The sequence below is a fragment of the Oncorhynchus masou genome, chromosome 29 (assembly GCF_036934945.1).
Source record: "Oncorhynchus masou masou isolate Uvic2021 chromosome 29, UVic_Omas_1.1, whole genome shotgun sequence".
In the NCBI taxonomy this organism is placed as follows: domain Eukaryota; kingdom Metazoa; phylum Chordata; class Actinopteri; order Salmoniformes; family Salmonidae; genus Oncorhynchus; species Oncorhynchus masou.
In genome coordinates, this window is record NC_088240.1 from 95,699,525 (window position 1) to 95,726,357 (window position 26,833).

The 26,833-nt window shown below is 46.7% G+C and overlaps 1 protein-coding gene across 1 annotated transcript in view; it reads right to left on the reverse strand.

The window, feature by feature from the left end:
• LOC135521017 (transmembrane protein 65-like) overlaps nucleotides 1-26,833 on the reverse strand; it is a 134,539-nt gene that overhangs the window by 106,474 nt on the left and 1,232 nt on the right. The gene's annotated exons all lie outside the window — the stretch shown is intronic.

Sequence of the window (26,833 nt, forward strand, 5' to 3'; positions counted from 1 at the left end):
TTCATGCCTATGTAGGGTTTATTCATGCCTATGTAGGGTTTATTCATGCCTATGTAGGGTTATTCATGTCTACGTAGGGTTTATTCATGTCTACGTAGGGTTTATTCATGCCTATGTAGTGTTTATTCATGTCTACGTAGGGTTTATTCATGCCTATGTAGGGTTTATTCATGCCTATGTAGGGTTTATTCATGCCTATGTAGGGTTTATTCATGTCTATGTAGGGTTTATTCATGCCTATGTAGTGTTTATTCATGTCTATACCTCTGAGGCTAAATGTTAGTTTAGTGAAGGGTGTATTAATGTCTATGTAGGGTGTATTAATGTCTATGTAGGGTGTATTCATGTCTATGTAGGGTGTATTAATGTCTATGTAGGGTGTATTCATGTCTATGTAGGGTGTATTCATGTCTATGTCGGGTGTATTCATGTCTATGCCTTTGAGGCTAAATGTAAGTTTAGTGAAGGTTTCTCAGAAATGTAAAACACTAGTCGGTGGGTTAGTCGGTGGGTAGGCGGGGCTAACTAGTTGCTGCCTGTTAGTTGGTTAGTTCGGACTATAGACTGGCACCCTATTCCCTATGTAGTACACTACCTCTACTTAAACAGTGAGTGGTTAGTTGGGACTATAGACTGGCACCCTATTCCCTATGTAGTACACTACCTCTACTTAAACAGTGAGTGGTTAGTTGGGACTATAGACTGGCACCCTATTCCCTATGTAGTACACTACCTCTACTTAAACAGTGAGTGGTTAGTTGGGACTATAGCCTGGCACCCTATTCCTTATGTAGTACACTACCTCTACTTAAACAGTGAGTGGTTAGTTGGGACTATAGACTGGCACCCTATTCCCTATGTAGTACACTACCTCTACTTAAACAGTGAGTGGTTAGTTCGGACTATAGACTGGCACCCTATTCCCTATGTAGTACACTACCTCTACTTAAACAGTGAGTGGTTAGTTCGGACTATAGACTGGCACCCTATTCCCTATGTAGTACACTACCTCTACTTAAACAGTGAGTGGTTAGTAGGATCCATAGCCTGGCACCCTATTCCCTATGTAGTACACTACCTCTACTTAAACAGTGAGTGGTTGGTTGGGACTATAGCCTGGCACCCTATTCCCTATGTAGTACACTACCTCTACTTAAACAGTGAGTGGTTAGTAGGATCCATAGCCTGGCACCCTATTCCCTATGTAGTACACTACCTCTACTTAAACAGTGAGTGGTTAGTTGGGACTATAGCCTGGCACCCTATTCCCTATGTAGTACACTACCTCTACTTAAACAGTGAGTGGTTAGTTGGGACTATAGCCTGGCACCCTATTCCCTATGTAGTACACTACCTCTACTTAAACAGTGAGTGGTTAGTAGGATCCATAGCCTGGCACCCTATTCCCTATGTAGTACACTAACTCTACTTAAACAGTGAGTGGTTAGTTGGGACTATAGCCTGGCACCCTATTACCTATGTAGTACACTACCTCTACTTAAACAGTGAGTGGTTAGTTGGGGGCCATAGCCTGAATAATGGCTGCACAACGTTCATCTCATATCAGGGAACTGCTACACCTTGTCTCCAAATTAGACATTAAATCATTTTCACTTCTGTATTGTAATCCGAAACAATCTGTACCATTTGTTTTCCAAACCTTTTGTTTTCCAAACCTTTTGTTTTCCAAACCTTTTGTTTGCCACACCTTTTGTTTTTCACAACCGTAATGAGTCCATGGCTCCTAAATCAACAGTTGGCCAGAAGGCGTTTAAAAGCGTTTAAACCTAACGTTCTCATTTGAAATGATCCTGTGATATTTCTCTACCACATTCCTCACTCTCCTGCTCTGGCCTTCGTTAGAAACAACAGTTTCACTTCTCAGTAATACCTCAACCGACTTCGTGTCTGTCCCAAATACCACTATTCCCTATGTAGTGCACTACTTTTGACAAAGGACAATAGCACAAGTAGTGTACTACATAGGGAATAGGGTGCCAGTGGTGCTATAGGTCCTATCGCAGATCTCAGCTTCAAAGAGGATGAAAACTCCCAGTACTCTCCAATCCAGACAGGCAAGACAGATGGGTATTCTGCCCTAGAAAGCAACAACAAAAAAGCAGTAACTGCTCATTTGGTCGAAAATGAGTTAATGTCATTTTTTTCCCCTACATTAAATACATGCTTAATCATTTGGACAAGTATCCTGCCTCTGTTGTATTGTGTTCAGGGGAAAATGTGGGTCATGTTAGACAGTAACTGTATAAAGTTATGGGGAAACCAGGGTAAATCCAAAAGGGTTGTTTTCTCAGTTCCACACTATGAGCAGATACTGCCTGTTTGGTGGTAGGACAGTATTGTCTGTTTCCTTTAGATTAAAACAACAAATGGCCAATAAGGAATAAGTGCTCTATTTCAATCCGTATCGCGTAAATTCAGCGACAACGTGATTGGGAATTTAAAAGGCAAATGTTCCTTCACGTTAGCGAACACTGCATTCACAGTTAAACACTTCGGCTCAACTCCGTAAATAACCTTTACATTTCTCTGGCGGGATCTGTCAGCCCTAATTCTTGGATACGCAGCAGAGCGACCTCTTTCAGAGCTCATTTTTACATCAGGCTACACGCAGGACAGAAAACGAAAGCCCAAAATGGCCCCCAGAATCCTTACTACCAGTGCCCTGTTTAACAGAATAGAGGGCCATTGTAGATGCAACGTATGTTACAGAGACACTAGTTTAGAGAGACTAAAGTTCATCCAGTTAACCATTCAAGGAAATACCCCCTTTTATGATGTCATTATTCCCACGTAGATCCTAGTGGAATAAACAGCCTTTGTGATGTCACGGTAAACTTCATTGTCACCTCCTGAACGTCCTGTGAACCAGCCACTGTTTCTGGCAGCAGGAGGCAAACAACAACAGCAGCCAATCAGGAAGATTATATTTATACAGGAGTCAGAAAGGAAAAGAGGCAGGTTGGAGATAGTGAAACAGGGCAGGTTGGAGATAGTGAAACAGGGCAGGTTGGAGATAGTGAAACAGGTAGGTTGGAGATAGTGAAACAGGTAGGTTGGAGATAGTGAAACAGGGCAGGTTGGAGATAGTGAAACAGGGCAGGTTGGAGATAGTGAAACAGGTAGGTTGGAGATAGTGAAACAGGGCAGGTTGGAGATAGTGAAACAGGGCAGGTTGGAGATAGTGAAACAGGCCGACTGAAGATAGTGAAACAGGCAGGTTGGAGATAGTGAAACAGGCAGGTTGGAGATAGTGAAACAGGGCAGGTTGGAGATAGTGAAACAGGCAGGTTGGAGATAGTGAAACAGGCAGGTTGGAGATAGTGAAACAGGGCAGGTTGGAGATAGTGAAACAGGCAGGTTGGAGATAGTGAAACAGGGCAGGTTGGAGATAGTAAAACAGGGCAGGTTGGAGATAGTGAAACAGGGCAGGTTGGAGATAGTGAAACAGGGCAGGTTGGAGATAGTGAAACAGGTAGGTTGGAGATAGTGAAACAGGGCAGGTTGGAGATAGTGAAACAGGCAGGTTGGAGATAGTGAAACAGGTAGGTTGGAGATAGTGAACCAGGTAGGTTGGAGATAGTGAAACAGGGCAGGTTGGAGATAGTGAAACAGGGCAGGTTGGAGATAGTGAAACAGGGCAGGTTGGAGATAGTGAAACAGGGCAGGTTGGAGATAGTGAAACAGGCAGGTTGGAGATAGCGAGACAGGCAGGCTGGAGATAGTGAAACAGGCCGACTGGAGATAGTGAAACAGGCAGGTTGGAGATAGTGAAACAGGCCGACTGAAGATAGTGAAACAGGCAGGTTGGAGATAGTGAAACAGGGCAGGTTGGAGATAGTGAAACAGGCAGGTTGGAGATAGTGAAACAGGGCAGGTTGGAGATAGTGAAACAGGGCAGGTTGGAGATAGTGAAACAGGGCAGGTTGGAGATAGTGAAACAGGCAGGTTGGAGATAGTGAAACAGGGCAGGTTGGAGATAGTGAAACAGGCAGGTTGGAGATAGTGAAACAGGGCAGGTTGGAGATAGTGAAACAGGTAGGTTGAGATAGTGAAACAGGCAGGTTGGAGATAGTGAAACAGGCAGGCTGGAGATAGTGAAACAGGCCGACTGAATAGATAGTGAAACAGGCCGGTTGGAGATAGTGAAACAGGCAGGTTGAGATAGTGAAACAGGGCAGGTTGGAGATAGTGAAACAGGCAGGTTGGAGATAGTGAAACAGGGCAGGTTGGAGATAGTGAAACAGGGCAGGTTGGAGATAGTGAAACAGGGCAGGTTGGAGATAGTGAAACAGGCAGGTTGGAGATAGTGAAACAGGCAGGTTGGAGATAGTGAAACAGGCAGGTTGGAGATAGTGAAACAGGGCAGGTTGGAGATAGTGAAACAGGGCAGGTTGGAGATAGTGAAACAGGCAGGTTGGAGATAGTGAAACAGGCAGGTTGGAGATAGTGAAACAGGGCAGGTTGGAGATAGTGAAACAGGCAGGTTGGAGATAGTGAAACAGGCAGGTTGGAGATAGTGAAACAGGCAGGTTGGAGATAGTGAAACAGGGCAGGTTGGAGATAGTGAAACAGGTAGGTTGGAGATAGTGAAACAGGCAGGTTGGAGATAGTGAAACAGGGCAGGTTGGAGATAGTGAAACAGGGCAGGTTGAGATAGTGAAACAGGGCAGGTTGGAGATAGTGAAACAGGGCAGGTTGGAGATAGTGAAACAGGCAGGTTGGAGATAGTGAAACAGGCAGGTTGGAGATAGTGAAACAGGGCAGGTTGGAGATAGTGAAACAGGGCAGGTTGGAGATAGTGAAACAGGGCAGGTTGGAGATAGTGAAACAGGGCAGGTTGGAGATAGTGAAACAGGCAGGTTGGAGATAGTGAAACAGGTAGGTTGGAGATAGTGAAACAGGCAGGTTGGAGATAGTGAAACAGGGCAGGTTGAGATAGTGAAACAGGCAGGTTGGAGATAGTGAAACAGGCAGGTTGGAGATAGTGAAACAGGGCAGGTTGGAGATAGTGAAACAGGCAGGTTGGAGATAGTGAAACAGGGCAGGTTGGAGATAGTAAAACAGGGCAGGTTGGAGATAGTGAAACAGGGCAGGTTGGAGATAGTGAAACAGGGCAGGTTGGAGATAGTGAAACAGGTAGGTTGGAGATAGTGAAACAGGGCAGGTTGGAGATAGTGAAACAGGCAGGTTGGAGATAGTGAAACAGGTAGGTTGGAGATAGTGAACCAGGTAGGTTGGAGATAGTGAAACAGGGCAGGTTGGAGATAGTGAAACAGGGCAGGTTGGAGATAGTGAAACAGGGCAGGTTGGAGATAGTGAAACAGGGCAGGTTGGAGATAGTGAAACAGGCAGGTTGGAGATAGCGAGACAGGCAGGCTGGAGATAGTGAAACAGGCCGACTGGAGATAGTGAAACAGGCAGGTTGGAGATAGTGAAACAGGCCGACTGAAGATAGTGAAACAGGCAGGTTGGAGATAGTGAAACAGGGCAGGTTGGAGATAGTGAAACAGGCAGGTTGGAGATAGTGAAACAGGGCAGGTTGGAGATAGTGAAACAGGGCAGGTTGGAGATAGTGAAACAGGCAGGTTGGAGATAGTGAAACAGGGCAGGTTGGAGATAGTGAAACAGGCAGGTTGGAGATAGTGAAACAGGGCAGGTTGGAGATAGTGAAACAGGCAGGTTGGAGATAGTGAAACAGGTAGGTTGGAGATAGTGAAACAGGCAGGTTGGAGATAGTGAAACAGGCAGTTTGGAGATAGTGAAAGAGGGCAGGTTGGAGATAGTGAAAAGGGGCAGGTTGGAGATAGTGAAAGAGGGCAGGTTGGAGATAGTGAAACAGGGCAGGTTGGAGATAGTCAGATAGGCATCTCAGAGACACAAACATCATCAACATCACCCTGCCCAGACCAACCTGTTCTCACCCCTATCTCAGAGACAGATACATCACCCTGCCCAGACCAACCTGTTCTCAACCCTATCTCAGAGACACAAACATCAACATCACCCTGCCCAGACCCACCTGTTCTCAACCCTATCTCAGAGACAGATACATCACCCTGCCCAGACCAACCTGTTCTCAACCCTATCTCAGAGACACACCCCTATCTCAGAGACACCCCCCTATCTCAGAGACACAACCCTATCCCAGAGACACACCCCTATCCCAGAGACACACCCCTATCCCAGAGACACACCCCTATCTCAGAGACACACCCCTATCTCAGAGACACACCCCTATCCCAGAGACACACCCCTATCTCAGAGACAGACACATCACCCTGCCCAGACCAACCTGTTCTCAACACTATCTCAGAGACAGATACATCACCCTGCCCAGACCAACCTGTTCTCATCCCTATCTCAGAGACACACCCCTATCTCAGAGACACACCCCTATCTCAGAGACACACCCCTATCTCAGAGACACACCCTATCTCAGAGACACAACCCTATCCCAGAGACACACCCCTATCCCAGAGACACACCCCTATCCCAGAGACACACCCCTATCTCAGAGACACACCCCTATCTCAGAGACACACCCCTATCTCAGAGACACACCCCTATCCCAGAGACACACCCCTATCTCAGAGACACACCCCTATCCCAGAGACACACCCCTATCTCAGAGACACACCCATATCTCCAGTGCCTGCACTATTTTCCGACACATTTCCTCAAATTGCATCATTTCGTTCCCCTCCGTCGCCCCCACGCTCTTTCAGTATTTAGATAATAATGAAGCATATTATTTATTTCATTGTCTTAATGATGGAAGATTGTTTGGTTTCCAATTTAACTATCCAATTTTTAAAGATAACCGATGAGAATAATATCATCCAACCGATCGGGTATCTAACTGCACCATAATATGTTACGTCTTGAAATATGCAGACAGACGGATTCAATTAAGTGAAAATTCTTCCTTAGTTGTTCATTTCCCCCGAAATCTAAAGGCAGAACCTAGATATGAGCCAATGCCTTAAGTAGTTGAACATTTTCTTACTACAACCTCGTGACAAACTGACACGTTTGAATTTGTCAAAAACGACTTTACATCAAAGGAGTGCCTTTGATTTGACGGCCTGCACATGTGCAGTTCAGCGCGAGACGACCGTGAGACCAGATGACGTGTTTCTGTGCACGAGTTTACCTAGCTAACGTCGCCATGACATCGCCTAGACGCTTGATCGGGGATTTCTATTGGAGAAGCAGTTTCTGCTTATCTTCATACTGTACTGTCTTTGGTAACACGGTGGAGACGCGTGCTTTAGTTTTTAACTTTCGGTTTCGTCCACCAGTTTTAAACATCTGTAAACAACTATATCGTTTGTTATTGAAACTATATGTCCCTACACTACTCAGGGGGTGTTTTCTCACAAACTGAAATTGAGTGAACTGTGTAGAGTTTTTAGCAACCAGGAAATGACGTTTATTGTTTGCACCGGTTTTCCACTAGATAAAATAAAGTCAAACTGTATTCCCTTTTTGACAACAGAAGCCGGGCCTGGCGGAAACAGCCAATCACAACACTGGGCGGGAGAAATCCATTTCACAGCCAATCACAACACTGGGCGGGAGAAATCCATTTCACAGCCAATCACAACACTGGGCGGGAGAAATCAATTTCACAGCCAATCACAACACTGGGCGGGGTAAGTGATATTGTGAAACATCATTCCACTGTTAATGCAGATACATTATGGATGCCTGGCGGAGTGCCTGGACACAGCCCTTAGCCGTGGTATATTGGCCATATACCACAAACCCCAGAGATGCCTTATTGCTGTTATAAACTGGACAGCAACGTAATTAGAGCAGGAAAAATACATGTTTTGTCATTTTGTAAACGTTCTGATATACCACGGCTGTCAGCCAATCAGCATTCAGGGCTGGCACCACCCAGGTTATAACATGCATTAAATGAACATAGAGTAGTCAACAACATTAAAGGAGAGAAACAAGGGTTAGACAAATCAATAGTGTACTGGAGGTGCAGGGAGAAAACTGGCCACACACATACATCAACATCTGACACATTTACCAGATCCTGTTTTTCACACCATGCATCACATCAAATGTAAGGAAACACTACGAGGGAGTATTGATTAAAAGGGTTAAAGACACTCATTAGAATGAAAATAGCACTCAGTGTTTTTTTTTTTTTAGGATGCAGCAACTAGGAAGTGGCAGCATCTTGTATGAATGCCGTGTTGCTGTAAATGCACTCATCTGATCACCAGCTACTTAAAGAAGTCTTTGTGGGAGGAGAACATAACGATGGATAAGGATAATTGGCCCGGGCCCGCGGCCAAATACATATCCCTTTTAATACCACACACATGTGTTTCTTTAGGTTCAATCTGTTGTTCTGCCCCTGAGCAAGGCAGTTAAGGCAGCCCCCCCCCCTGCACCTCTCTGATTCAGAAGGGTTGGGTTAAATGCGGAAGACACATGCTAGTGTGCTAGTGTGCTAGTGTGCTAGTGAGCTAGTGAGCTAGTGTGCTAGTGAGCTAGTGTGCTGGTGTGCTAGTGAGCTAGTGTGCTAGTGAGCTAGTGTGCTGGTGTGCTAGTGTGCTAGTGTGCTAGTGTGCTAGTGAGCTAGTGTGCTAGTGTGCTAGTGTGCTAGTGAGCTAGTGTGCTAGTGTGCTAGTGAGCTAGTGAGCTAGTGTACTAGTGAGCTGGTGTGCTAGTGAGCTAGTGTGCTAGTGTGCTAGTGTGCTAGTGAGCTAGTGTGCTAGTGAGCTAGTGTGCTAGTGTGCTAGTGTGCTAGTGAGCTAGTGTGCTAGTGAGCTATTGTGCTAGTGTGCTAGTGAGCTATTGTGCTAGTGTGCTAGTGAGCTATTGTGCTAGTGAGCTAGTGACCTAGTGAGCTAGTGTGCTAGTGTGCTAATGAGCTAGTGAGCTATTGAGCTAGTGTGATAGTGAGCTAGTGAGCTAGTGTGCTAGTGTGCTAGTGACCTAGTGAGCTAGTGTGCTAGTGTGCTAATGAGCTAGTGAGCTATTGAGCTAGTGTGATAGTGAGCTAGTGAGCTAGTGTGCTAGTGAGCTAGTGTGCTAGTGTGCTAGTGAGCTAGTGTGCTAGTGTGCTAGTGAGCTAGTGAGCATATTAGAACTGTCTATGTCTCAAATGGCACCCTAGTCCCTATTTTGCACAATCGTGGGAGGTTCTCGTCAAAACTCTCGCAATAGGAAATAGGGTGCCATGTCTTCGCCGCTTCAGCAGAAACGGCCTTTGACCCCTTTCTCTAACCACCAAAGAAGAAGAGGATAAAGGAAGTAAGAAAACACTGGAAGAAGAAGTCTATTTCTACTGAAGAAGTCAACTAATAGTAGGTAGAGAAACAGACAATTCCCCCCTGACACCAATTAGTGATGCAGGGAACCAAAATAAAACTGCCAACAAAGGCAAAAGATCTAAACCAAAATCTCTGAGATATTCCCTGATTACCAGCAGCTAGCTAGAACAATGCCTCTCAGGTAGAGAGGAGACAGAGAACAGCCATCAATCTCACGCCAGCAGGCAGTACTCCAATTGGAGAAGAGAGAACGAGATAGCACAGGCAGTCATTAGAGAGAGAGAGAGAGAGAGAGAGACAGAGAGACAGAGAGAGAGAGAGAGAGGGAGAGAGAGAGAGAGAGAGAGAGGACAGAGAAAGAGAGAGACAGAGAGAGAGAGAGAGAGAGAGAGACAGTGAGAGAGAGACAGTGAGAGAGAGACAGTGAGAGAGAGACAGAGAGAGAGAGAGAGAGGAGAGAGGGACAGAGAAAGAGAGAGAGAGAGAGAAGAGAGAGAGAGAGACAGAGAGAGAGACAGAGAGAGAGAGCTCTTCGAGCGTTCACAGTCTGTCCATCTGACACCCCAATCACATCACAGAGAAATCACACTTTACTTGAACAGAGCGATGCTCAATCATGAGTTCAAAGGAACTGAATAATATTAAGTAATGCTATAGATGGAAGGAAAGTCGTGTGGAAATCTAACAACAAAACTATTAGGCAACAACAAATTCAATCCCTTCTAGACAATTTCCTCGTCAAAAGGTGTAAACTTGGCCTCAGAAAACCTAAACAGTATATTTGACCGATCCGCTTCCTATCAAATCTAAACATTTCAGAAAATTAACAACAATAACAAATGGTTTGATGAAGAACGCAAAAACCAAATAAATTCATTGAGAAACCTGTCCAACCAAAAACATAGAGACCTATAAAACCTGAGTCTACACCTTCACTATGGTGAATCACTAAAACAATACAGAAAAACACTACGGAAAAAGAAGGAACAGCACGTCAGAAATCAGCTCAATGTCATTGAATCCATAGACTCTAACCACTTCTGGGAAAATTGGAAAACACTAAACAAATAACAAAAAAATAGTTATCTATCCAAAATGGAGATGTATAGATAAACCACCATATTTTTGTCTCTATAACAAAGAACAAACAGCAAAAACATATACATGATCAAATACACAGCTTAGAATCAACTACTAAAGACGACCAGAACCCACTGGATTCTCCAATTACCTTGAATGAACTACAGGACAAAATACAAACCCTCAAACCCAAAAAGGCCTGTGGTGTTGTTGGTATCCTCAATGAAATGATAAAATATACAGACCCACAAATTCCAATTGGCTATACTAAACTCTTTAACATCATCCTCAGCTCTGGCATCTTCCCCAATATTTAGAACCAGGGACTGATCACCCCAATCCACAAAAGTGGAGACACATTTGACCCCAATACCTATCAGGGGATATGGGTCAACAGCATACCGTACGACAGACCACGCCTGCACACCCTAATTCAACAAACAAACAAACCAAAACAAAGGCAAAGTCTTCTTATATTTTGTTGATTTAAAAAAAGCTTTAGACTCAATTTGTCAGGAGGGTCTGTTATACAAACTGATGGAAAGTGGTGTTGAGGGAGAAACATATGTATTTATTTATTTATTTATTTTCACCTTTATTTAACCAGGTAGGCAAGTTGAGAACAAGTTCTCATTTACAATTGCGACCTGGCCATATGACATTATAAAATCAATGAACACTAACAACAAGTGTGCGGTTAAAATGATTCAAATCGGCAAACAACTGAGCTGCACTTCATAACCTCCTGCCAAATGTATGACCATATTAGAGACACATATCTCCCTCAGATTGCACAGACCCACAAAGAATTTGAAAATAAAACACATTTTGATAAACTCCCATATCTACAGTGTTCCATCACAGCAGCAAGATGTGTGACCTTTTGCCACGAGAAAAGGGCAACCAGTGAAGAACAAACACCATTGTAAATACAACCCATATTTATGTTTATTTATTTTCCCTGTTATACTTTTGCAATTTGCACATCAAATAGACATAATATGACATTTGAAATGTATTTATTCTTTTGGAACTTCTGTGAGTGTAATGTGTAATGTTTACTGTTCATTTTTATTGTTTATTTCACTTTTGTTTATTATCTATTTCACTTGCTTAATAAAGACCCCTAAATTGAAATTGAGAGAGTGAGACTGTCTGAGGACACTCCCTCCTCTCTCTACCTCCACACTACCTCCTCTGAGGACACTCCCTCCTCTGAGGACACTCCCTCCTCTCTCTATCTCCACACTACCTCCTCTGAGGACACTCCCTCCTCTCTCTACCTCCACACTACCTCCTCTGAGGACACTCCCTCCTCTCTCTACCTCCACACTACCTCCTCTGAGGACACTCCCTCCTCTGAGGACACTCCCTCCTCTCTCTACCTCCACACTACCTCCTCTGAGGACACTCCCTCCTCTCTCTACCTCCACACTACCTCCTCTGAGGACACTCCCTCCTCTCTCTACCTCCACACTACCTCCTCTGAGGACACTCCCTCCTCTCTCTACCTCCACACTACCTCCTCTGAGGACACTCCCTCCTCTCTCTACCTCCACACTACCTCCTCTGAGGACACTCCCTCCTCTGAGGACACTCTACCTCCACACTCCCTCCTCTGAGGACACTACCTCCTCTGAGGACACTCCCTCCCTCTCTACCTCCACACTACCTCCTCTGAGGACACTCCCTCCTCTCTCTACCTCCACACTACCTCCTCTGAGGACACTCCCTCCTCTGAGGACACTCCCTCCTCTGAGGACACTCCCTCATCTCTTTACCTCCACACTACCTCCTCTGAGGACACTCCCTCCTCTCTCTACCTCCACACTACCTCCTCTGAGGACACTCCCTCCTCCTGAGGACACTCCCTCCTCTCTCTACCTCCACACTACCTCCTCTGAGGACACTCCCTCCTCTCTCTACCTCCACACTACCTCCTCTGAGGACACTCCCTCCTCTCTCTACCTCCACCCCCCTCCTGAGGACACTCCCAAGACCCACTAACCACTGCTGGAGCAAGACCCCTAACCACTGACCACTGCTGGAGCAAGACACTCACTAACCACTCCACTACTGCTGGACAAGACTCCTAACCACTGACTACTGCTGGAGCAAGACTCACTAACCACTGCTGGAGCAAGACCACACTAACCACTGCTGGAGCAAGACCCACTAACCACTAACTACTGCTGGAGCAAGACTCACTAACCACTAACTACTGCTGGAGCAAAACCCACTAACCACTGACCACTGCTGGAGCAAGACTCACTAACCACTGACTACTGCTGGAGCAAGACTCACTAACCACTGACTACTGCTGGACCAATCCTCTCTACTCACTAACCACTGACCACTGCTGGAGCAAGACTTACTAACCACTGCTGGAGCAAGACCCACTAACCAGTGACTACTGCTGGAGCAAGACCCACTAACCACTGACCATTGATGGAGCAAGACTCACTAACCACTGACTACTGCTGGAGCAAGACCCACTAACCACTGACCATTGATGGAGCAAGACTCACTAACCACTGCTGGAGCAAGACTCACTAACCACTGCTGGAGCAAGACTCACTAACCACTGCTGGAGCAAGACCCAATAACCACTGATGGAGCAAGACCCACTAACCACTGATGGAGCAAGACCCACTAACCACTGATGAAGCAAGACCCACTAACCACTGACTCCTGCTGGAGCAAGACCCACTAACCACTGATGGAGCAAGACTCACTAACCACTGATGGAGCAAGACTCACTAACCACTGCTGGAGCAAGACTCACTAACCACTGCTGGAGCAAGACCCAATAACCACTGATGAAGGAAGACCCACTAACCACTGATGGAGCAAGACTCACTAACCACTGATGGAGCAAGACCCACTAACCACTGACTCCTGCTGGAGCAAGACCCACTAACCACTGATGGAGCAAGACCCACTAACCACTGCTGGAGCAAGACTCACTAACCACTGCTGGAGCAAGACCCAATAACCACTGATGGAGCAAGACTCACTAACCACTGCTGGAGCAAGACCCACTAACCACTGACTACTGCTGGAGCAAGACCCACTAACCACTGACCACTGCTGGAGCAAGACTCACTAACCACTGACTACTGCTGGAGCAAGACTCACTAACCACTGACTACTGCTGGAGCAAGACTCACTAACCACTGCTGGAGCAAGACCCAATAACCACTGCTGGAGCAAGACCCACTAACCACTGACCACTGCTGGAGCAAGACTCACTAACCACTGCTGGAGCAAGACTCACTAACCACTGACTATTGCTGAGCAAGACTCACTAACCACTGCTGGAGCAAGACCCACTAACCACTGCTGGAGCAAGACTCACTAACCACTGCTGGAGCAAGACCCACTAACCACTGACCACTGCTGGAGCAAGACTCACTAACCACTGCTGGAGCAAGAAGAGAGAAGGATAGAGTCAGAGGAGAAGAGAGGAAAGAGAGAGATGGAGGGAGAAACAGGAAGAGAGAAGGATAGAGTCAGAGGAGAAGAGAGGAAAGAGAGGATGGAGGGAGAAACAGGAAGAGAGAAGGATAGAGTCAGAGGAGAAGAGAGGAAAGAGAGAGGATGGAGGGAGAAACAGGAAGAGAGAAGGATAGTCAGAGGACAAGAGAGGAAAGAGAGAGGATGGAGGGAGAAACAGGAAGAGAGAAGGATAGAGTCAGAGGAGAAGAGAGGAAAGATCAGAAAAGGATGAGAAATGAAACAGAGAGGACGGTAATAAGATACTAATGCCAATATGACAAACAGTGTTTTCTTCAGGTTGTCTAATAGCTTCAGTACAATGTCTCATCTTTACTCTTCAGCGAGAACAAATATCTCCGGTGAGGGACCTTTTGACATGAGCTCTGAATATTTCCCTCGTCTGTGGTGTTGTGTCACAGAGATGTGTATATTACATTGTCATGACTGTGTCTCTGGCTCCAGTCCCGACTGGGGAAGTTGTTATTAAATGAGCCTATCCGGCAGCCCCATCTGGTAACCCTGAGCGTGTAATGGCTGTCCTCGGGTTGTCACCACATAAACGAACATCAACGCAACATTTTAATTTGTTTCTAGAGTTGTGTATGACTTGCATTTTAATGAAACAACATTCAGAGCAGAAATGATTTCTCAAGTTCAATAGTTCCCGATGAGTGAATGGCTGGCTGTTATTGGCCCTTTTACAGAGAAGGGTTTGACCTCGCCAATCAAGATGCCCTCAACAACGTGACGACTTTGTTATTCTTACACAAATCAAGTTAACTGGGAAAGAAAAGAGCATAAATGTTGCATATCTCTGCAGGTTTCATAAAGAAAGAATTTAAATGATCAACAACCTTTGTCACTTGTGAGACCTAACGCACAAAGCGTTGCCATGGCTACTCGGCACTGAGGCGCACACACCCACAGTCGTAAATCACAACAAACTGACGTGTGTGTGAGAGAGACGTCAGACGAAGCAGTAGTAGAATACAAGATGTCATAACCCTGCTGTGGCTTTAAAGCAGAAAAGCAGAGCTAAACGGTACTGTGGGGTCACAGTGGGTTACTGCTGCAGCTCCTTGAAAGCACTGGTGGCAGAGTGCCTGTGTTCAACCGCGAAGGCCTGTTAGGAGCAGCAGGATCGACGGATAGATAGGCCGGTGTGTGTGTGTGTGTGTGTGTGTGTGTGTGTGTGTGTGTGTGTGTGTGTGTGTGTGTGTGTGTGTGTGTGTGTGTGTGTGTGTGTGTGTGTGTGTGATACTGTAGATAGGCAAATCAAGGTCGTAAAGAAGAGCCACTTCCCCATCCCCCACAAGGCACCATGGTGATTAGAGGACAGCGTCCTCCTATGAGGGCCTCCACCACGTGATTTGTTGCCTCCTGCCTACCCTCCTGCATCTCTCCCTTTCTCCTTCCCCTCCCTAAATCTATCCCTCTCTCCCGCCCTATCGGCCTCTCTCGCTGTCTGGCTGTCTAATTGCCTGTCTCTCTGTCCAACTGCCTGTCTGCCTGCTTCCCTACCTGTCTGTCTTCCTCTCTGCCTGCCTGTATCCCTGTCTGCCTACCTCTCTGTCTGTCTGTTTGCCTGCCTTCCACCCTGCCTGTCTGCAAGCCTCTCTGTCTAACTGTCTGTCTGCAAGCCTCTCTGTCTAACTGTCTGCCTGCCTGTCTCCCTGTCTGCCTACCTCTCTGTCTGTCTGTTTGCCTGCCTTCCACCCTGCCTGTCTGCAAGCCTCTCTGTCTAACTGCCTGTTTGCCTGCATGCCTCTCTGTCTAACTGCCTGTTTGCCTGCATGCCTCTCTGTCTAACTGTCTGCCTGCCTGTCTGCCTGCCTGTCTCCCTGTCTGCCTACCTCTCTGTCTGTCTGTTTGCCTGCCTTCCACCCTGCCTGTCTGCAAGCCTCTCTGTCTAACTGTCTGTCTGCAAGCCTCTCTGTCTAACTGTCTGTTTGCCTGCATGCCTCTCTGTCTAACTGCCTGTTTGCCTGCATGCCTCTCTGTCTAACTGTCTGCCTGCCTGTCTCCCTGTCTGCCTACCTCTCTGTCTGTCTGTTTGCCTGCCTTCCACCCTGTCTGCCTGCAAGCCTCTCTGTCTAACTGTCTGTTTGCCTGCATGCCTCTCTGTCTAACTGTCTGTCTGCATGCCTCTCTGTCTAACTGCCTGTTTGCCTGCCTGCCTCTCTGTCTAACTGTCTGTTTGCCTGCATGCCTCTCTGTCTAACTGTCTGCCTGCCTGCCTCTCTGTCTAACTGCCTGTTTGCCTGCATGCCTCTCTGTCTAACTGTCTGTCTGCATGCCTCTCTGTCTAACTGTCTGCCTGCCTGCCTCTCTGTCTAACTGCCTGTTTGCCTGCATGCCTCTCTGTCTAACTGTCTGTCTGCATGCCTCTCTGTCTAACTGCCTGTTTGCCTGCATGCCTCTCTGTCTAACTGCCTGTTTGCCTGCATGCCTCTCTGTCTCCCTCCCTGCCTGTCTGCCTGCCTGTCTCCCTCCCTGCCTGTCTGCATGCCTCTCCGTCTAACTGTCTGCCTGCCTGTCTCCCTCCCTGCCTGTGTAACACAAGCCCTAGAGACCCAGAGGACTATAGCCTATACCATGAAGGTGACACTGTCACAGTCAACTGACTCCCCTTGAGAATCAAGACTGTAGGAAACAGACTCCCAGGTCTAAAGTAGTGCACTATATCGGGAATAGGGTGCCATAGGGCCCAAGTCTAATGTAGTGCACTATATAGGGAATATATTGCCATAGGGACCAGGTCTAACGTAGTGCACTATATCGGGAATAGGGTTCCATAGGGCCCAGGTCTAAAGTAGTGTACTATATAGGGAATAGGGTCCCATAGGGCCAAGATCTAAAGTAGTACACTATATATAGGGAATAGGGTCCCATAGGGCTAAGATCTAAAGTAGTGTACTATATATAGGGAATAGGGTCCCATAGGGCCAAGATCTAAAGTAGTGTACTATATATAGGGAATAGGGTCCCATAGGGCCAAGATCTAAAGTAGTACACTATATATAGGGAATAGGGTCTCATAGGGCCAAGATCTAAAGTAGTGTACTATATATAGGGAATAGGGTCCCATAGGGCCAAGATCTAAAGTAGTGTACTATATATAGGGAATAGGGTCCCATAGGGCCAAGATCTAAAGTAGTGTACTATATATAGGGAATAGGGTCCCATAGGGCCAAGATCTAAAGTAGTGTACTATATATAGGGAATAGGGTCCCATAGGGCCAAGATCTAAAGTAGTACACTATATATAGGGAATAGGGTCCCATAGGGCCAAGATCTAAAGTAGTGTACTATATATAGGGAATAGGGTCCCATAGGGCCAAGATCTAAAGTAGTGTACTATATATAGGGAATAGGGTCCCATAGGGCCAAGATCTAAAGTAGTACACTATATACAGGGAATAGGGTCCCATAGGGCCAAGATCTAAAGTAGTGTACTATATATAGGGAATAGGGTCCCATAGGGCCAAGATCTAAAGTAGTACACTATATATAGGGAATAGGGTCCCATAGGGCCAATATCTAAAGTAGTGTACTATATATAGGGAATAGGGTCCCATAGGGCCAATATCTAAAGTAGTGTACTATATATAGGGAATAGGGTCCCATAGGGCACAGGTCTAAAGTAGTGTACTATATATAGGGAATAGGGTCCCATAGGGCACAGGTCTAAAGTAGTGTACTATATATAGGGAATAGGGTCCCATAGGGCCAAGATCTAAAGTAGTGTACTATATATAGGGAATAGGGTCCCATAGGGCCAAGATCTAAAGTAGTGTACTATATATAGGGAATAGGGTCCCATAGGGCCAAGATCTAAAGTAGTACACTATATATAGGGAATAGGGTCCCATAGGGCCAAGATCTAAAGTAGTGTACTATATATAGGGAATAGGGTCCCATAGGGCCAAGATCTAAAGTAGTACACTATATATAGGGAATAGGGTCCCATAGGGCCAATATCTAAAGTAGTGTACTATATATAGGGAATAGGGTCCCATAGGGCCAATATCTAAAGTAGTGTACTATATATAGGGAATAGGGTCCCATAGGGCACAGGTCTAAAGTAGTGTACTATATATAGGGAATAGGGTCCCATAGGGCACAGGTCTAAAGTAGTGTACTATATATAGGGAATAGGGTCCCATAGGGCCAAGATCTAAAGTAGTGTACTATATATAGGGAATAGGGTCCCATAGGGCCAAGATCTAAAGTAGTGTACTATATATAGGGAATAGGGTCCCATAGGGCCAAGATCTAAAGTAGTACACTATATATAGGGAATAGGGTCCCATAGGGCCAAGATCTAAAGTAGTGTACTATATATAGGGAATAGGGTCCCATAGGGCCAAGATCTAAAGTAGTGTACTATATATAGGGAATAGGGTCCCATAGGGCCAAGATCTAAAGTAGTACACTATATATAGGGAATAGGGTCCCATAGGGCCAAGATCTAAAGTAGTGTACTATATATAGGGAATAGGGTCCCATAGGGCCAAGATCTAAAGTAGTACACTATATATAGGGAATAGGGTCCCATAGGGCCAATATCTAAAGTAGTGTACTATATATAGGGAATAGGGTCCCATAGGGCCAATATCTAAAGTAGTGTACTATATATAGGGAATAGGGTCCCATAGGGCACAGGTCTAAAGTAGTGTACTATATATAGGGAATAGGGTCCCATAGGGCACAGGTCTAAAGTAGTGTACTATATATAGGGAATAGGGTCCCATAGGGCCAAGATCTAAAGTAGTGTACTATATATAGGGAATAGGGTCCCATAGGGCCAAGATCTAAAGTAGTGTACTATATATAGGGAATAGGGTCCCATAGGGCCAAGATCTAAAGTAGTGTACTATATATAGGGAATAGGGTCCCATAGGGCCAAGATCTAAAGTAGTGTACTATATATAGGGAATAGGGTCCCATAGGGCCAAGATCTAAAGTAGTGTACTATATATAGGGAATAGGGTCCCATTGGGCCAAGATCTAAAGTAGTGTACTATATATAGGGAATAGAGCCCAGGTCTAAAGTAGTGCACTATATAGGGAATAGGGCCCAGGTCTAAAGTAGTGCACTATATATAGGGAATAGGGTGCCATAGGGCCCAGGTCTAAAGTAGTGCACTATATAGGGCCTTGGTCAAAAGTAGTGCACTATATATAGGAATATGGTGCCATAGGGCCCAGGTCTAAAGTGGGCGTCAGGGTAGCCTAGTGGTTAGAGCGTTGGACTAGTAACCGGAAGGTTGCAAGTTCAAACCCCCGAGCTGACAAGGTACAAATCTGTCGTTCTGCCCCTGAACAAGGCAGTTAACCCACTGTTCCTAGGCTGTCATTGAAAATAAGAATGTGTTCTTAACTGACTTGACTAGTTAAATGAAGGTAAAATTAAAGTAGTGCACTATATAGGGAATAGATCTATATAGTAGGGCCCAGGTCTAAAGTGGGCGTCAGGGTAGCCTAGTGGTCAAAACTAGTGCACTATATATAGGGAATAGGGTGCCATAGGGCCCCGGATCTAAAGTAGTGCACTATATATAGGGAATAGGGTGCCATAGGGCCCCGGATCTAAAGTAGCCCTCTATATAGGGCAGATTGAAATGCTTTATAATGTGTCAGTTCACAGGTCGCCACTTGATTGTGCTGCTTAGGGAAGCTACTTTCAACGCTTTCCGAACGTTTAACATCTCTTAATTGGGTCTCGATTCAGACATGGTCGATTAATTCATTCTCAATCTTTTTTTTAAATAAAAAAACATGTTATCTAATTGGTAGTTACAGTCTTGTCCCATCGTTGCAGCTCCCCTACGGACTCGGGAGAGGCGAAGGTCGAGAGCCGCGCGTCCTCTAAAACACGACACTGCTTCTTGACACACTGCTCACCTTAACCCGGAAGCCAGCCATACCAATGACACACTGCTCTCCTTAACCCGGAAGCCAGCCATACCAATGACACACTGCTCACCTTAACCCGGAAGCCAGCCATACCAATGACACACTGCTCACCTTAACCTGGAAGCCAGGCATACCAATGTGTCAGAGGAAACACCATACAGTTGGTGACCGGAGGTCAGCTTGCTGGTGGCACGGCCCGCCACAAGGAGTCACTAAAGTGCGATGGGCCAAACCCCGACCTAACTCGGACGACGCTGGGCCAACTGTACGCCGCCTCATGGGTTTCCACGTCACAGCCGGCTGTGACACAGCCTGGGATCGAACCCGGGTCTGTAGTGACGCCCCAAGCGCTGCGATACAGTTTTACAGCGGGGAAATGAAAACGTGTCAATTTTCTACACTACGTTCTCAATGAATTGCCATCCAAAAGAGCCAATTGTTCAAGAAATATCCTTCAAATGTTGATTTCTTACATTGTGACAATAATGACATCACGTGAATGACCCATACTAGCTGAGGTAATATTATGAACAGAGGTCAAGTTTAAAACGGACAGTCTCTTGACACCCCACATAAGAGGCATCATCAATTCTATCGTCCTTTTAGTAGCTGTTGTCTAAATGACCCGTAAGGGAATGTGTCCCCAACACATAATAACCTCAACAGACACGCAATAAAACAGATGAACGTCGAGAAACCCATTCAGTCCGCCTCAATAATCCTAATGGAGAGCGTAGAGGGAGCAGTATAATCTCTGTTAGTGGTGACTACACACCTACCTGTTCCTGTACTATCATGGAGAGGAGATAATACCTGTTGTTGTTTCCCTCTACTTATCACATTCACTACCGCTCTACTGTTTCAGAGAGCACAGATATAGACAGCAACTACTTACACAGAGAACAGTGGGGAGGACCTCAGATCAAAAAGATGCAAAGACCCTGGGCTGGGACCCTGGGATGGGACCCTGGGCTGGGACCCTGGGATGGCACCCTGGGCTGGGACCCTGGGCTGGGACCCTGGGATGGGACCCTGGGATGGGACCCTGGGATGGCACCCTGGGATGGGACCCTGGGCTGGGACCCTGGGCTGGGACCCTGGGTTAGGACCTTGGGCTGGGACCTGGGCTGGGACCCTGGGCTGGAACCCTGTGCTGGAACCCTGGGATAGGAAATTGGGTTGGGACCCTGGGCTAGGACCCTGGGCTGGAACCCTGGGTTGGGACCCTGGGCTGGGACCCTGGGCTGGGACCCTGGGATGGGACCCTGAGCTGGGACCCTGGGCTGGGACCCTAGGATGGGACCCTGGGCTGGGACCCTGGGATAGGACTCTGGGCTGGGACCCTGGGATAGGACCCTGTGCTGGGACTGGAGGAGAGGAGACATTAAATACCTACAGTAATGTATGTAATGGAGGTGACTCAGTGAGAAGTAACCTTGACTAGGACCTGAAGGCTTCAGTTATCTCCTTGAAGTAATGCCCAAGGTTTTGCCGGTGTTTAGCTCAGCAAAGTCTTACTGGTCTCAGGTGACCAGGTTCAAACCAGAGTCTTACTGGTCTCAGGTGACCAGGTTCAAACCAGAGTCTTACTGGTCTCAGGTGACCAGGTTCAAACCAGAGTCTTACTGGTCTCAGGTGACCCAGGTTCAAACCAGAGTCTTACTGGTCTCAGGTGACCAGGTTCAAACCAGGGTCTTTCTGGTCTCAGGTGACCAGGTTCAAACCAGGGTCTTTCTGGTCTCAGGTGACCAGGTTCAAACCAGAGTCTTACTGGTCTCAGGTGACCAGGTTCAAACCAGAGTCTTACTGGTCTCAGGTGACCAGGTTCAAACCAGAGTCTTACTGGTCTCAGGTGACCAGGTTCAAACCAGAGTCTTACTGGTCTCAGGTGACCAGGTTCAAACCAGAGTCTTACTGGTCTCAGGTGACCAGGTTCAAACCAGAGTCTTACTGGTCTCAGGTGACCAGGTTCAAACCAGAGTCTTACTGGTCTCAGGTGACCAGGTTCAAACCAGAGTCTTACTGGTCTCAGGTGACCAGGTTCAAACCAGGGTCTTACTGGTCTCAGGTGACCAGGTTTAAACCAGAGTCTTACTGGTCTCAGGTGACCAGGTTCAAACCAGAGTCTTACTGGTCTCAGGTGACCAGGTTCAAACCAGAGTCTTACTGGTCTCAGGTGACCAGGTTCAAACCAGAGTCTTACTGGTCTCAGGTGACCAGGTTCAAACCAGGGTCTTTCTGGTCTCAGGTGACCAGGTTCAAACCAGAGTCTTACTGGTCTCAGGTGACCCAGGTTCAAACCAGGTCTTACTGGTCTCAGGTGACCAGGTTCAAACCAGAGTCTTACTGGTCTCAGGTGACCAGGTTCAAACCAGAGTCTTACTGGTCTCAGGTGACCAGGTTCAAACCAGAGTCTTAATGGTCTCAGGTGACCAGGTTCAAACCAGAGTCTTACTGGTCTCAGGTGACCAGGTTCAAACCAGAGTCTTTCTGGTCTCAGGTGACCAGGTTCAAACCAGGGTCTTACTGGTCTCAGGTGACCAGGTTCAAACCAGAGTCTTTCTGGTCTCAGGTGACCAGGTTCAAACCAGAGTCTTACTGGTCTCAGGTGACCAGGTTCAAACCAGGGTCTTTCTGGTCTCAGGTGACCAGGTTCAAACCAGAGTCTTACTGGTCTCAGGTGACCAGGTTCAAACCAGAGTCTTTCTGGTCTCAGGTGACCAGGTTCAAACCAGAGTCTTACTGGTCTCAGGTGACCAGGTTCAAACCAGAGTCTTACTGGTCTCAGGTGACCAGGTTCAAACCCAGACAGCCGTATAAACAGAGGAGAGTCTGATGGTGAGAAGGTTAGGAGAAAATCCCATGTCTAAAGGAATACAAATGTTTACCGTAACACCAAACCCAGGTGGAGACAAATGTCTCTCAGTATGGTATTCAAGAAACAGCAAGTCAGGGCACAATGTCCATTATAAAGTATTAAGGCCAGGGTAACAGTCTGAAGCATCCCAGTCCTCAGCCCTATGTGACCCAGGAGACATCTGCTCCCTATGGATAACAGAGAGAGAACAGGAGAAGTGTGCTCCCTATGGATAACAGAGAGAACAGGAGAAGTGTGGTCCCTATGGATAACAGAGAGAGCAGGAGAAGTGTGGTCCCTATGGATAACAGAGAGAACAGGAGAAGTGTGGTCCCTATGGATAACAGAGAGAACAGGAGAAGTGTGGTCCCTATGGATAACAGAGAGAACAGGAGAAGTGTGGTCCCTATGGATAACAGAGAGAGCAGGAGAAGTGTGCTCCTTATGGATAACAGAGAGAGAGCAGGAGAAGTGTGGTCCCTATGGATAACAGAGAGAACAGGAGAAGTGTGCTCCCTATGGATAACAAAGATAGAGCAGGAGAAGTGTGCTCCCTATGGATAACAGAGAGAGAGCAGGAGAAGTGTGGTCCCTATGGATAATAGAGAGAGCAGGAGAAGTGTGGTCCCTATGGATAACAGAGAGAGAGCAGGAGAAGTGTGGTCCCTATGGATAATAGAGAGCAGGAGAAGTGTGCTCCCTATGGATAACAGAGAGAACAGGAGAAGTGTGGTCCCTATGGATAACAGAGAGAGCAGGAGAAGTGTGGTCCTTATGGATAACAGAGAGAGCAGGAGAAGTGTGGTCCCTATGGATAACAGAGAGAGCAGGAGAAGTGTGCTCCCTATGGATAACAGAGAGAGAGCAGGAGAAGTGTGGTCCCTATGGATAATAGAGAGAGCAGGAGAAGTGTGGTCCCTATGGATAACAGAGAGAGCACAGGAGAAGTGTGGTCCCTATGGATATCAGAGAGAGAGCAGGAGAAGTGTGCTCCTTATGGATAACAGAGAGAGCAGGAGAAGTGTGGTCCCTATGGATAACAGAGAGAGCAGGAGAAGTGTGGTCCCTATGGATAACAGAGAGAGCAGGAGAAGTGTGGTCCCTATGGATAACAGAGAGAGCAGGAGAAGTGTGGTCCCTATGGATAACAGAGAGAACAGGAGAAGTGTGCTCCCTATGGATAACAGAGAGAGCAGGAGAAGTGTGGTCCATATGGATAACAGAGAGAGCAGGAGAAGTGTGCTCCCTATGGATAACAGAGAGAGAGCAGGAGAAGTGTGCTCCTTATGGATAACAGAGAGAACAGGAGAAGTGTGGTCCCTATGGATAACAGAGAGAGCAGGAGAAGTGTGGTCCCTATGGATAACAGAGAGAGCAGGAGAAGTGTGCTCCCTATGGATAACAGAGAGAGAGCAGGAGAAGTGTGCTCCTTATGGATAACAGAGAGAGAGAGCAGGAGAAGTGTGGTCCCTATGGATAACAGAGAGAGAGCAGGAGAAGTGTGGTCCTTATGGTTAACAGAGAGAGCAGGAGAAGTGTGGTCCCTATGGATAACAGAGAGAGAGCAGGAGAAGTGTGCTCCTTATGGATAACAGAGAGAGCAGGAGAAGTGTGGTCCCTATGGATAACAGAGAGAGCAGGAGAAGTGTGGTCCCTATGGATAACAGAGAGAGCAGGAGAAGTGTGCTCCTTATGGATAACAGAGAGAGCAGGAGAAGTGTGGTCCCTATGGATAACAGAGAGAGCAGGAGAAGTGTGCTCCCTATGGATAACAGAGAGAGCAGGAGAAGTGTGCTCCCTATGGATAACAGAGAGAGAGCAGGAGAAGTGTGCTCCTTATGGATAACAGAGAGAGCAGGAGAAGTGTGGTCCCTATGGATAACAGAGAGAGCAGGAGAAGTGTGCTCCCTATGGATAACAGAGAGAGAACAGGAGAAGTGTGGTCCCTATGGATAACAGAGAGAGCAGGAGAAGTGTGCTCCTTATGGATAACAGAGAGAGCACAGGAGAAGTGTGCTCCCTATGGATAACAGAGAGAGCACAGGAGAAGTGTGGTCCCTATGGATAACAGAGAGAGCACAGGAGAAGTGTGGTCCCTATGGATATCAGAGAGAGAGCAGGAGAAGTGTGCTCCCTATCAATAACAGAGAGAACAGGAGAAGTGTGGTCCCTATGGATAACAGAGAGAGAGCAGGAGAAGTGTGGTCCTTATGGATAACAGAGAGAGAGCAGGAGAAGTGTGCTCCTTATGGATAACAGAGAGAACAGGAGAAGTGTGGTGCCTATGGATAACAGAGAGAGAGCAGGAGAAGTGTGGTCCCTATGGATAACAGAGAGAGAGCAGGAGAAGTGTGCTCCCTATGGATAACAGAGAGAGTGCAGGAGAAGTGTGGTCCCTATGGATAACAGAGAGAGAGAGAGCAGGAGAAGTGTGCTCCCTATGGATAACAGAGAGAGAGCAGGAGAAGTGTGGTCCCTATGGATAACAGAGAGAGCAGGAGAAGTGTGGTCCCTATGGATAACAGAGAGAGAACAGGAGAAGTGTGGTCCCTATGGATAACAGAGAGAGCAGGAGAAGTGTGCTCCCTATGGATAACAGAGAGAGTGCAGGAGAAGTGTGGTCCCTATGGATAACAGAGAGAGAGAGCAGGAGAAGTGTGCTCCCTATGGATAACAGAGAGAGAGCAGGAGAAGTGTGGTCCCTATGGATAACAGAGAGAGCAGGAGAAGTGTGGTCCCTATGGATAACAGAGAGAGAACAGGAGAAGTGTGGTCCCTATGGATAACAGAGAGAGAGCAGGAGAAGTGTGCTCCCTATGGATAACAGAGAGAGTGCAGGAGAAGTGTGGTCCCTATGGATAACAGAGAGAGAGAGTGCAGGAGAAGTGTGGTCCCTATGGATAACAGAGAGAACAGGAGAAGTGTGCTCCCTATGGATAACAGAGAGAGAGCAGGAGAAGTGTGGTCCCTATGGATAATAGAGAGAGCAGGAGAAGTGTGCTTCAACAGCCTCAACACCACTGAATCATTACAGACATCATCTGCAACCATGATGCTCTCAGGCACCTTGGCTCTCTCTATCCCCCACACTGTCTCTATCCCCCCACCCTCTCTCTCTCTATCCCCCACACTCTCTGTCCCCCCACCCTCTCTCTCTCTATCCCCCCACTGTCTCTGTCCCCCACCCTCTCTCTCAATTCAATTCAATTCAATTCAAGGGGCTTTTTTGGCATCCCATGTGTTAACATTGCCAAAACAAGTAAGGTATATAATATATAAAGTGAAATAAACAATAAAAATTAACAGTAGACATCACACATACAGAAGTTTCAAAACAATAAAGACATTACAAATGTCATATTATATACACTATATACAGTGTTTTTACAATGTGCAAATGGTAAAGGACACAAGATAAAATAAATAAGCATAGATATGTGTTGTATTTACAATGGTGCGTGTTCTTCACTGGTTGCCCTTTTCTCGTGGCAACAGGTCACAAATCTTGCTGCTCTGATGGCACACTGTGGAATTTCACCCAGTAGATATGGGAGTTTTTCAAAATTGGATTTGTTTTCTTCTTTGTGGATCTGTGTAATCTGAGGGAAATATGTCTCTCTAATATGGTCATACATTGGGCAGGAGGTTAGGAAGTGCAGCTCAGTTTCCACCTCATTTTGTGGGCAGTGAGCACATAGCCTGTCTTCTCTTGAGAGCCATGTCTGCCTACGTCCCTTTCTCAATAGCAAGGCTATGTCTCTGAGTCTGTACATCTCTCTCTCTATCCCCCACACTGTCTCTATCCCCCCACCCTCTCTCTCTCTACCCCCCACCCTCTCTCTATTCCCCCACCCCTCTCTCTCTCTCTCTACCCCCCACCCTGTCTCTATCCCCCCACCCTCTCTCTCTCTCTATCCCCCCACCCTGTCTCAATTCAATTCAATTCAAGGGGCTTTATCTCACATGGGAAACATGTGTTAACATTGCCAAAGCAAGTAAGGTATATCTCTATCCCACCCTCTCTCTCCATATCTCACACTAACACATTCACACCAACACACACACACACACACACACACACACACACACACACACACACACACACATTACTATACTGCTTACAACAAGGGCATAAGCATTCTATCCTCACCTTACTTTA